Here is a 13,127-nt window from a genome sequence, read left to right as displayed (position 1 = left end):
TAATGATTGAAAATCGGTAGTTAGCAAAGGCATTGAAGATAAATTTTAAGTTTTGTGTGTAACAGTACTATTAAAACTAGAGTTAGATGGGTAGTCTTTGTTACTAAAAATAATTTCCTTTGTTTTAGATTGGCGCCAAAATAAATTCTCGCCACAATTAAACAAAGGAATTTATTTTAAGTAACAAAGACTACCCGTGATAACTCTGTTTTAAATATGTGGTTACCTCAGCGTTTTAAGATAACTTAACCACCTTAACCCACTAACCCAAACCCATTACCCACCATAACCCACTAACTCAAATCCATTAGCCACCATAACACCTTAACCCAAAACCCATTACCCACCATAACCCACTAACCCAAACCCATTACCCATCATAACCCACTTGATGTCCGTCATGTTTGTAGGTTAACCTAGGTTTACCCACTTAACCCACTTAATGTTCGTCATTTAAGAGGGTTAACCTAGGTTAACCCACTTAACCAACTTGATGCCCGTCATGTTTGTAGGTTAACCTAGGTCAACCCACTCAACCCACTTGATGTCCGTGATGTTAGTGGGTTAACCTATGTTAACCCACCATAACCCACTACCCCAAACCCATTACCCACCATAACACCTTAACACAAACCCCATTACCCACCATAACCCACTAATCCAAACCCATTGCCCACCATAACCCACTTCCCTAAACCCATTTCCCACCATAACCCACTAACCCAAATCCATTACCCACCATAACACCTTAACACAAAACCCATTACCCACCATCACCCACTAACCAAAACCCATTACCCACCAATACCCACTAACCCTAATCCATAACCCACCATAACACCTTAACACAAAACCCATTACCCATCATAACCCACTAACCCAAACCCATTACCCACCATAACCCACTAACCCAAATCCATTACCCACCATAACACCTTAACACAAAACCCATTACCCACCATAACCCACTAACCCAAATCCATTAGCCACCGAAACACCTTATTCCAAAACCCATTACCCACCATAACCCACTTACCCAAACACATTACCCACCAAAACCCTCTTGATGTCCGTCACGCAAGTGGGTTAACCTAGGTTAACCCACTTAACCCACGTGATGTCCGTCATCTTAGTGGGTTAACCTAGGTTAACCCACTTAACCATCTTGATGTCCGTCAAGTTTGTAGGTTAACCTAGGTTAACCCACTTAATCCGCTTAATGTCCGTCATGTTAGTGGGTTAACCTAGGTTAACCCACCTTAACCCACATCCCCAAACCCATTACCCACCATAACACCTTAACCCAAAACCCATTACCCACCATAACCCACCTACCCAAACCCATTACCCACCATAACCCACTAACTCAAATCCATTACCCACCATAAAACCTTAACACAAAACCCATTACCCACCATAACCCACTAACCTTAACGTAGATTATGTGTGACATTTTGGACTAAACCAACTTAACCCTCATAATCCAAAGTTAACCTAGGGTGAACATTTTCGACATTTCAGTGACATAACCAAGGCAAAAACTGGTTTCAAAGTAGAAAAACCCATAGAAAACCCGATGTTATTCCATTTCATGTCCGACATTTTGTGTCTTTCTCTTTCAGTTATGGATGAGAATGCAATGTTTGAAGAAGACGATTTTGTGAGCGTTGCAGAAGAGAATGGAAATTTCATAAATGCATTTCTGGAGTGTGATAATTTAATGTTTTTTATGAACAGAAGCAAGGTGATATACGCACGCAGTTCAACAATTGAAGATGCTGATCGAGATGTTTTTTTGCAGTATGAGACTGATATAGATGGTTGCGTTGTTGAATTGAAATCATGGAGAGGTATACGTATACCTGTTCGTCATTTAGGGTTAGGGTTAGGGTTAGGGTTAGGGTTAGGGTTAGGGTTAGGGTTAGAGGGTTAGGGTTAGGGTTAGGGTTAGGGTTAGGGTTAGGGTTAGGGTTTTTCGAACTTTCTTACGATTTTGCGAACTTTTTTACGATTGTGTTAGGATCCTCGAACTTTTTTACGATTTTGCGAACTTTTTTACGATTTGAAGGAACTTTTGTACGATGACGAACTTTTTTACGATATAACATAAAATTTATAATAAAAGGTTATACTTGGTATAATTTGGTATAATTAGTTCAGGGGCGATAATTTCTTTAAGAAAAAACAGGTTTTTCCCCCTTGTGATATGTGCATAAAAAATGACTGCCTTGAGTCTGTTCTTGCTTTATAGGCTGCGCAAATTTTTATTTTCAATGTTAAATCAAACCTGGCATGACCTTGGCCCTTAATTTAGGGTCCTAATCGAGAAAAAAAGGGGGGATAATTTCAAAGGGAGGTAATAAAAAAAATAATCAACCCTAAAAAATCGTAAAAAAGTTCTTTTGAAACGGGTTTTGCTGCAGAATAGTCGTCTCTAGGAATATCGTGCTCTCTTTGCTTGAATATTGTAGTGGGATGTATAGGCTATAAAAAAAACACAACTTTCAAGGGCGTACCGTTTTTTTTCTGGGACCTGGAGGGCTTTGAAATAGGGTACTGTTGGTGCAAAATACCCCTACTTTGAGCCTACATGAATGTCACTTGATAAAGTGGGTTAGGAATGCATTTTATTGTCGAATATTGGTGCGGCTGAGTGCTTTCAAGCCAGCTTTTGGTTTTCCGGGAGGGTTGAATTCATGCGGGAGAAAATGGAGGTGAAAGTTGACCTGTATCGCACGTTATTAGTCTCTGCTTTGCATATGAGGACATCAGTGCTGGTCTTTGTGTGCATATGGAGCCTTTTCTCAGTGCCAAATGATATTAAACGAACAGAAATTTAAGCCGAGTCATGTTTTTTGTTGAAATTTTGGACCATAAGAGCCGTCAGGAGGTTGTAAGGTGTCAATACAAATGATGAACATGTCTCGTATTTGTTGTGTTACGATTATTTAGTAGAAAAAGCAGTGTACTTTGAGTGTATACTTTGGTCTGGGATGGTTGACAAACAATATCTGTCCATCTGGTTTGAGTATATATTTATGATCGTAAAAAAGCGCAGGGGGGGGGCGATGGGTTTACTCATAAGGGCTTGAGATATCTAAAAACGGACTTCAGATTCGTGCACAGCGTTGAATTCTAACCCAAAAAACCGAGTTTTATGCCTGACCCCGAACATTGACCTCTGAAGTGAAATTTTCACCCTGAGGTACAATAGTTGTACACATAAATCATATGCCGGCCAGCCAGTGGCCATTACTTCGTAACGGCTCAATATAGAGCTGAAAGGACATTTGAATTGTGCTAAGTGAGGTCGATTTCCTGGGCAAAGACACTTCTTCGAGACCGTCGGAAATTGCTCGGTACTGTTATAATTGATCGTAAAAAAGCGCAGGGGGGGGCGATGGGTTTACCCATAAGGGCTTGAGATATATAAAAACGGACTTCAGATTCGTGCACAGCGTTGAATTCTAACCCACGAAACCGAGTTTTATTTCTAACCCCGAACATTGACGAGTGGGTTGAAATTTTCACCCTGATGTATACCTCAGGGTGAAAAATTTGACCCTGAAGGTGAACCCCTCCAAACAGCACATAACTTGTTATTCTTAGTAATTATTCATCGCTGAGAACGAATCTGAAGTCCGTTTTTAGATATTTCTAGCCATTATGGGCAAACCCATCACCTCCCCCTGGTCATTGTTAATATCCACTCTGAGGTACAATAGTTGTACACATAAATCATATGCCTGCCAGCCAGTGGCCATTACTTCGTAACGGCTCAATATAGAGCTGAAAGGACATTTGAATTGTGCTAAGTGAGGTCGATTTCCTGGGCAAAGACACTTCTTCGAGACCGTCGGAAATTGCTCGGTCCAGTTATAATTGATCGTAAAAAAGCGCAGAGGGGGGCGATGGGTTTACCCATAACGGCTTGAGATATCTTGAAACGGACTTCAGATTCGTGCACAGCGTTGAATTCTAACACTAGAAACCAAGTTTGAATCCAGACCACAAACATTGACCTGTGGGGTTAAATTTTTCACCCTGATGCATACATCACGGTGAAAAATTTGACCCTGAGGGTGAATTCCTCCAAACCGCCCCAAACTCGGTATTGTAGTGTTTTATTCATTGCTGATTACGAATCTGCTGTTCATTTTTCGATATCTGGATCCCTTCCGGAACTATTGAGCTGCAAAGGTGGCTGGGTTAGACAAAAGGATTTAACGGACTTTTTTACTATATATATATAAATATCAGTCCCCTATTGAACCTTTTCAACTTTTCTTGATTTTTCTTTCGATTTATTCTTAAATTCCTCAATATCAACTTACATAATACCTAATATTCCGGGTCTAAACATATAAAAATATATAAAATAACATGTACTATTTGTCAAAAAAATGGACAAAGTGCCCCAGAGTAGGGCACTTTGACCCCCCTTAGCTTACTCCCGGGCAAATATTTATGTCAAAGTTTTCATTTTGTTTGGTTTGGCATACGACTCTAATTATTTGTGCCAAGTTTAAGCCCTACAAGTTCAGAAATGACAGAGAATGATAGTTTTAAAGAGACAAAATGCGGAAAAATCAATAATACTCTATAACAGCTTTCTTTGCTATGCCCAAGTCAGATTCCTGGGCTCTCTAGGGTTAGGGCACATCAAAATGTTTGGCGTACCTCTTCCAACAAATATAGATATTCTTCAGACGCGTAGAGTCACATTAAAAAGCAAGTACATATCCAAAAAATCATTAAAACTTGTAAAAAACCCATAGGATAGGTCACTTTGACCCCCGTTAGCCTAACCCCGGACCAATATTAAGGACAAAGTTTTTGTTTTTTTCGGTACAGCATACCAATATAATTATTTGTGCCAAGTTTCAGCCCTACAAGTGCAGCAATAACAGAGAGGCGTAGTTTTAAAGACCAAAAATGCTCAAAATGCCTAATAATCAATAACACCTTACTTAGCCACGCCCTAGTTTGACCCCTGCGCACCATAGGGTTAGGGCACGTCAAATTGTTTGTCGTATCTTTTTCAACCAATCTAGATATTCGTAAGACGCAGATAGTCACATAAAAGAGCAAGTACATAGCCAAAAAGGCATTTAAAAGTGTCAAAAACACCTAGGGTAGGTCACTTTGACCCCCATTAGCCTACCCCCGGGCCAATATTTAGGTCAAAGTTTTTATTTTGTTCGGTCCGGCATACTAATTTAATCATTTGTGCCAAGTTTCAGCCCTAAAAGTGCAGCAATGATGGAGTAGGGTAGTTTTAAAGGGCAAAAATGCTCAAAAATGCCTAATAATCAATAACACCTTACTTGGCCACGCCCTAGCTCGACCCCTGGGCACCATAGGGTTAGGGCACGTAAAATTGTTTGTCGTACCTTTTCCAACCAATCTAGATATTCGTAAGACGCAAATAGTCACATAAAAGAGCAAGTACATAGCCAAAAAGACATTTAAAAGTGTCAAAAACACATAGGGTAGGTCACTTTGACCCCCATTAGCCTACCCCTGGGCCAATATTTCGGTCAAAGTTTTTATTTTGTTCGGTCAGGCATACAAATATAATTATTTGTGCCAAGTTTCAGCCTTACAAGTGCATCCATAAGGGAGTATGATACTTTTAAGGGCCAAAACGCAAAAAAAATGAAAAAAAATCCGGATCATCTTTCTTTGCCACGCCCTAGTCCGACCCCTTAGAACCCGTACACCCCTTAGTGCACCTCAAATTGTTTGTCTTACTTTTTCCTAACAATCTATATATTTTTTAGTCATAATATGTCACAATTCGAATTTATAGAAATATAAAACCGTCCAAAAAACGGTGAAAATAAGATGAAAAACTGTTTTTCGGACCGAGACGGAACACCACAGACAAATATAATTTTTTTTTCTAGAAATCCTGCCTCATTTTTTAAGAGCTTTCCAATGGTATATAACATTACAGGGTACTATGTGGCTACGATAGTGCTGCATAGTGGGTATTTTTTCACTTTTAGCCACATTTCACGAAAAACAAGGGTCTCCGGCGACTTTGAAGTGCTATAACTGCCTTATTTATGGGCCAAGGGGCCAGGATTAGGTACCGTTTTGACGGAAATTTTATTGCAATTAAGAAAACATATACTTTGTAGGCTTTATTTGCAAAAAAAAACAAACTGTAATCGTTAAAGTGATACATTGTGTAAAAAAACATCAAAAAACGGGCCGGAAAAAGGCCCATAACTTTCTTATTACCGCCCTTACCCCGGCTGTAAACCCCTCACGCACTAGATATCTAACCCCTCTATCCATTTACGCGATATCAGGTATCCAAGTATCACAACAGAGGAGCATAAGATATAAAAAGACAGTTTGATCGTAAAAAAGCTCGTATTTAACACTGTTGCAAAATTCAAAGGGCCATAACTCCTGAACGGATAGTTCGATTCCCAAAATTCAAACTGTTCCTGGTTGGGCTTGGCAAGACCTTTCCATCGGTGCCCATATTGTGGGGGTCACATGACCTTCATGAAGGTCATCTTCTTGTGCCACAAATATGCCACAATAGTCACTTGCAAATAGTATCCCCCAAGACCCGATGTGAGTGAGAAAATTATTTTTAGGGGTGAACTTTTGACCCCTAATGGGGTTGAGGTGTATGATTGGTATATAAGTTCTGTACCCTTAGGAGGTGCCAACGCAATCCAGTTTCCGGACTAGGGTCGAAGTTTTACGGACTTTTTTACGATCAAACTTAGGGTTAACTCGAGGACCCAGATGGACCCCTAAAATTCGACCCCCCGGTCTGGGAACGCTTCTATCGCTTCAGCTAGGTCCAAATTATATATGTACCAAATTTGAACTCTCTAGGTTAACCCTAAAAAATTTTACAGGGTTTGAAAAAAAGCAATAGTGAAAAAGCGACTTGGATCCTAATTAGGGAGAGGAAAAAGGCGCCCGATATGCGAAATTTCCGATTTTTTAAGATAAGTATAAATATATACCACCACGATCAGCGGTACCGTCGAGCAACCACCTCAGCGACACTACGCAGTAGGGCCTATGCGTCTATGCTTCGAAATGCTTCGAAATGTTCAAGTATAAATATATACGACCACGATCAGCGGCACTGTAGGCCAACCACCGAGACACACTGCCCCAGCGGTACGTTCGAGAGAAACGCCCGTCTGGTTCAGTATTTCCAGCCAATACACAATGAAATTGTTGCAAGTATGAATGTATACGACCACGATCAGCGGCACCGTAGGCCAACCACCGAGACACACTGCCCCAGCGGTACATTCGAGAGAAACGCCCGTCTAGATGCGAGCGAATCTCCCTGGCCTGGCCCCGTCCGTCCGTCAGCTGAAAGGCTGTATGCTACTCTGCGTTCAAAGTGTCAAAGTGTCAACGCACGCAAACACGACCAGCGGCTCCATAGCCCGAAAAACGTGAAAGCATCCCCTCCCTGGGTCGACTGGTGGACTTGTAATTTTTCGTAAGAAAAATAAGCCTACCAGTACACGTTTTCGTTGGTGTTTGTTAGCCAGTTCACCGCAGTGACACTCAGCTGCGTGAGCACGGTTCCGACATACGGTTGAAATGCCCGTCTGGGTGCGGACAGATGGTCCCGTTAGTCGAAGCCAGCGTTAGTGGACTTAGTCTTTTTCACTGGTGTGCCTTCCAGGGACATCACACGGCTCCGACATACGGTTGAAATGCCCGTCTGGGTGCGGACAGATGGTCCCGTTAGTCGAAGCCAGCGTTAGTGGACTTAGTCTTTTTCAGTAGCATGCCTACCAGGGACATCACTGCGAGACCAGCATCGATCGACATACGGGAGAAATGCCCGTCTGAATGCGGACAAATCTCCTAGTCGAAGGTCTCAACTAAATGTCTGAACCTGTGGTTCCTCTCGTACTGAGCAGGATTACCATTGCGACGACTCTGTGTCAACAGTAGGGTAAAACTTACCTGTCTCACGACTCGAAGACCGGTCGGAGACGCCAATCGGCCGCCTATACACCACATTTCCCGCGGCCCGTCTGAGCCGGGGATTCGGTGCTGGGCTCTTCCCGCTTCACTCGCCGTTACTGAGGGAATCCTCGTTAGTTTCTTTTCCTCCGCTTACTGATATGCTTAAGTTCAGCGGGTAATCTCGTCTGATCCGAGGTCGGTAAGGGTATGTACGCGCGCCTTCGCAATGAAAGGTTGTACAGGTTTCGTGGCTGGGCAGCGTGCGCGAAGGTCGCCTTTCGGCTGCGGGAGACAAGAGACCCATCGAGCCCTGTCGTCACGCCGCTTCGCGAGTGCACGCTAGCGCCGAGACCGCCACATATATGGTCTCGAGACGGACGGACCGGCTGGCCAAGCCAGTGCGACGCGTCAGAGCCCGGCTTCGTGGTGTCCGAGTCCCCAGCTGAAGGACTGCGAAGACACTGATCGCTCGGGAGTACGTTTAGCCGACCCACTTTTCCTCCGCTTACTGATATGCTTAAGTTCAGCGGGTAATCTCGTCTGATCCGAGGTCGGTTATGGTATGTACGCCTTTGCAAAGAAAGGGTACAGGTTTCGTGGCTGGGCTGCGTGCGCGAAGGTCGCCTTTCGGCTGCGGGAAACCAGAGGCCCATCGAGCCCTGTCGTCACGCCGCTTCGCGAGTGCACGCTAGCGCCGAGACCGCCACATATATGGTCTCGAGACGGACGGACCGGCTGGCCAAGCCAGTGCGACGCGTCAGAGCCCGGCTTCGTGGTGTCCGAGTCCCCAGCTGAAGGACTGCGAAGACACTGATTGCTCGGGAGTACGTATATTAACCGACACTCGGACATGCGAGGCACAGGCACATAGCCATGTCTGCACATTGACGGGTCGACTCGCGGCCGCCGTGAGGCAGCCAGAGGCCCGCGCTTCGACGCCGTGCAGGGCGAGCGAAGACTTGCGTTCTAGGGTGACCAGTAGACACACTACTGGTCTAGACCGAGTGTTTGGGAACAACAATCGGGGCGACAGCGACTCTACGTCGCCGCTCTTTGAACCTCGCGAGACAACCGAGCAAGCGGTCTCGCTGGTCTTGGGGTTGCGAGCCCACTAGGTACCCCACAGTCCGGACGCTAAGGCGGATTCCACGTCCGTTCGCATTTCGCCCCGGCGTTTTCCAGCTTGTGGGAACACGCCGCCGCCATCAACGTGGGCTAGTATTGCGGGCGGCAGCCAGTACCTCGGCCGCACGCTCGACTTTGTCGGCTTCGTCGCCGCAGCGCAGGTCCCCGCGTTACCGGGACCGCGCTAGCGAGACTGGCCGGTGGTTTCGAGTACCATCGTTCGCCTGAGTATGCGAACACTAGGGTCTCGGTAATGATCCATCCGAAGGTTCACCTACGGATAACTTGTTACGATTTTTACGACCTCTACCCCGGTCAACTTGCGCATCTTCTCGGCGCACCGAGAGCCGGCCGCGAAGCCGGCCCAAGGGTCCAGTCCGAAGAGCTCGTTGACTGGAGCGATCGGTAGTAGCGACGGGCGGTGTGTACAAAGGGCAGGGACGTAATCAACGCGAGCTGATGACTCGCGCTTACTAGGAATTCCTCGTTCATGGGGACCAATTGCAAGCCCCAATCCCTACCACGAATGGGGTTCAACGGATTTCCTGACCCTCTCGGGCCAAGCAAGACGCGCGCTGATCCATTCAGTGTAGCGCATGTGCGGCCCCGAACATATACGGGCATCACAGACCTGTTATTGCTCAATCTCGCGTGGCTAAACGCCACTAGTCCCTCTAAGAAGCTCTACACGGGCGCAGCGGCAGACGCCCGAGCTATATACCAGGCCAGAGTCTCGTTTGTTATTGGACTTCGTTCGCGAGACCGTGCTCCACCAATTAGCGACGGCCATGCACCACCACCTACCGAATCAAGAAAGAGCTCTCAATCTGTCAATCCTCGCAGTGTCCGGGCCGGGTGAGGTTCCCCGTGTTGAGTCAAATTAAGCCACAGGCTCCACTCCTGGTGGTGCCCTTCCGTCAATTCCTTTAAGTTTCAGCTTTGCAACCATACTCCCCCCGGAACCCAGATACTTCGGTTTCCCGGGGTCTGCCCGCAGGGTCAGGGATTCGAGAAACCACCGCGGATCGACAGTTGGCATCGTTTATGGTCAGAACTACGACGGTATCTGATCGTCTTCGAGCCTCTGACTTTCGCTCTTGATTAATGAAAACATGCTTGGCAAATGCTTTCGCTGTCGTTCGTCTTGCGACGGTCCAAGAATTTCACCTCTAGCGCCGCAATACGGATGCCCCCGTCAGTCCCTATCAATCATTACCTCGCGCTCCGAGAGCCAACAGATAGAACCGAGGTCCTATTCCATTATTCCATGCACAATTATACAGGCGACCAGGGCCTGCTCTAAGCACTCTAATTTCTTCAAAGTAAACGTGCCGGCCGCCCGAGACACTCGGTCAAGAGCACCAGGGGACGGTGACGCCGGCCGGGAGGCCAGGACGAGCGGTGACCGCCGCGAGACGTACCGCAAGCCTGTGCCCGAGATCCAACTACGAGCTTTTTAACTGCAGCAACTTTAATATACGCTATTGGAGCTGGAATTACCGCGGCTGCTGGCACCAGACTTGCCCTCCAATCGATCCTCGCTCAAGGATCTAAAGTGTGCCCATTCCAATTGCGGGGCCTCGAAAGAGTCCCGCATTGTTATTTTTCGTCACTACCTCCCCGTGTCGGGATTGGGTAATTTGCGCGCCTGCTGCCTTCCTTGGATGTGGTAGCCGTGTCTCATGCTCCCTCTCCGGAACCGAACCCTGATTCCCCGTTACCCGTTATCACCATGGTAGGCATAGCACGTACCATCGACAGTTGATAGGGCAGACACTTGAAAGATACGTCGCCGGCGCGAGGCCGTGCGATCGGCACAAAGTTGTCCAGAGTCACCACGCGTTGCGGCCGCCTTGCGGCGACCGCGTTGGTCTGGGCTAACAAAAGCGCTCTTCCCCGCGAGGGTCGGAGCTTCGTTGCATGTATTAGCTCTAGAATTGCCACAGTTATCCAAGTAGGATTGTACGATCTAAGGAACCATAACTGATTTAATGAGCCATTCGCAGTCTCGCCGTGTGAAGGCGTGTACTTGGACATGCATGGCTTAGTCTATGAGACAAGCATATGACTACTGGCAGGATCAACCAGATAGCTACTGTTGTACACGTACGCCTACGCACGCCCGCCTGCGAGAGCGGCAACTGCTCGCTTGCGCTCTCGCTCGGGCAGCGACGACAAAACGTGTTTCTGGGACTGGCGGCTAGCGTGCTAGTTCACCGGCTGCTGCTTCGGGCCTTCCGGCGTTGGTATGGCGGAACCGGCCTCGGCATCGCGGGGCGTCCCCCGCGTTCGATTCGCCTACTACCGTGCGTGTCCACCTGCCGACACTAGTCTGCCCTGGGTAGCAGCTGCGAGCCAGCGGCCAGCCGCTCTCGTTCGTCCCCTAGGGCGACTACGTTCGCGAGACCGTGTTCACGGCCTTACCCGCGCGAGTCGCCCGTGAAATCGCTTTGCGAGCCTCTATCCGACTCTCTCGCACTGGGCTCGTCTCTGGCCGGCTAGGCTTCGTTCGGCAGCTGCGCGTTCTCGTTCCGCTGGGGGAACACGCGCGGCCTACCAGCCAGCCGACCGATTGCAGAGACGTTAGCCCAGGGGACGCTTCGAGCTCAAGCTGCGAGACGCGGCCGATTCACCGCAACCGCTGCGAGCGAGCGCCCCCGTACTACGTTCGACTGGTCGCCGCCCGGCTTCGGTTGAAAGACCGCGCCGAGCTGGCAGGACACGTCAAGGCTCTCCGTATCGAGGGCACGGAAGCCGAGACCGACTGCGAGCGTCTCGGGACCGACTGCTAGTTCGTCCACTAGTCCCCGTTCGCGCCACCGAGGGCAGGCCTGTGGTATTTTTCCCGCTGGCCGGGTGTGAATGCGGCCGGGACCACTGCGAGCCGCTTCGGCGGCCGAGATTCTTGCCTTTTCCAAGCTGGCTGCTTCGCCGCTCCACGGGCAGGTGGCCCCCGCAGGGTAGGGGGTTCGCCGACCAGGCCTGGGTAGCTAGCTAGCGCCGTATACTCGCCTCCTGCTTCGAGGCCGGACCGAGCGACTACGTAGGGTTGGGTGGCCCTAGCAGACCTCGGTCCAAGAGCGCTGTCGCACGTACGAGACGAGGTCGTTCCCGCACGTTAGTGGGGTTTTTACCGACCAGGCCTGGGTAGCTAGCTAGCGCCGTATTCTCGCCTCCTGCTTCGAGGCCGGACCGAGCGACTACGTAGGGGTTGGGTGGCCCTAGCAGACCTCGGTCCAAGAGCGCTGTCGCACGTACGAGACGAGGTCGTTCCCGCACGTTAGTGGGGTTTTTACCGACCAGGCCTGGGTAGCTTGCTAGCGCCGTATTGTGGCCTCCTGCTTCGAGGCCGGACCGAGCGACTACGTAGGGTTTGGGTGGCCCTAGCAGACCTCGGTCTAAGCGCGCTGCCGTACGAGACGAGGGAAGCGCCCGATGTCCCGCGACTGTCCGCTAATGCCTACGGGGAGACCACGTCTAGTGGGTAGGCCAGTCGCGAGAGTCAAAAAAAATTTTTCTCCCATATATATAGGAATGTTTTCGTCCTTAGCGGTACTCCATTTTACCTATTGTACCTTGCCAGCGGTACTATCGACCGTCTCGGAAGACCAAATCTCAGATCTCAGGTCGACGGCTTCGGGAAAATACGCAGAAAATTTTCACCGAACCGAAATCGGTCGAAAATTTCTATGTCCATATAAGTCTCGGAACACGGGCACTCAGATTCTTCGCCGCCAGCTGCGGTAAAATACGCAGCGAATCTTGCGGGACACGAGGTCCCGCTAGTCCCTTACGAGACCGCTAGCCCAGGCCGCCTTCCGAGACCCCGGCCGCGAGATATGGTCCGCAAGGCCAGGGACACGGGAGGCCCGCTAGTCCCGTACGAGACCGCTAGCCCAGGCCGCCTTCCGAGACCCCGGCCGCGAGAGATGGTCCGCAAGGCCAGGGACACGGGAGGCCCCGTCTCGGAAGACCAAATCTCAGATCTCAGGTCGACGGCTTCGGGAAAATACGCAGAAAATTTTCACCGA

This window comes from Dreissena polymorpha, chromosome 8, assembly GCF_020536995.1.
Source record: "Dreissena polymorpha isolate Duluth1 chromosome 8, UMN_Dpol_1.0, whole genome shotgun sequence".
Lineage (NCBI taxonomy): Eukaryota > Metazoa > Mollusca > Bivalvia > Myida > Dreissenidae > Dreissena > Dreissena polymorpha.
The sequence above is the reverse complement of the archived record's forward strand: the minus strand, read 5'-3'. Positions refer to the sequence as shown.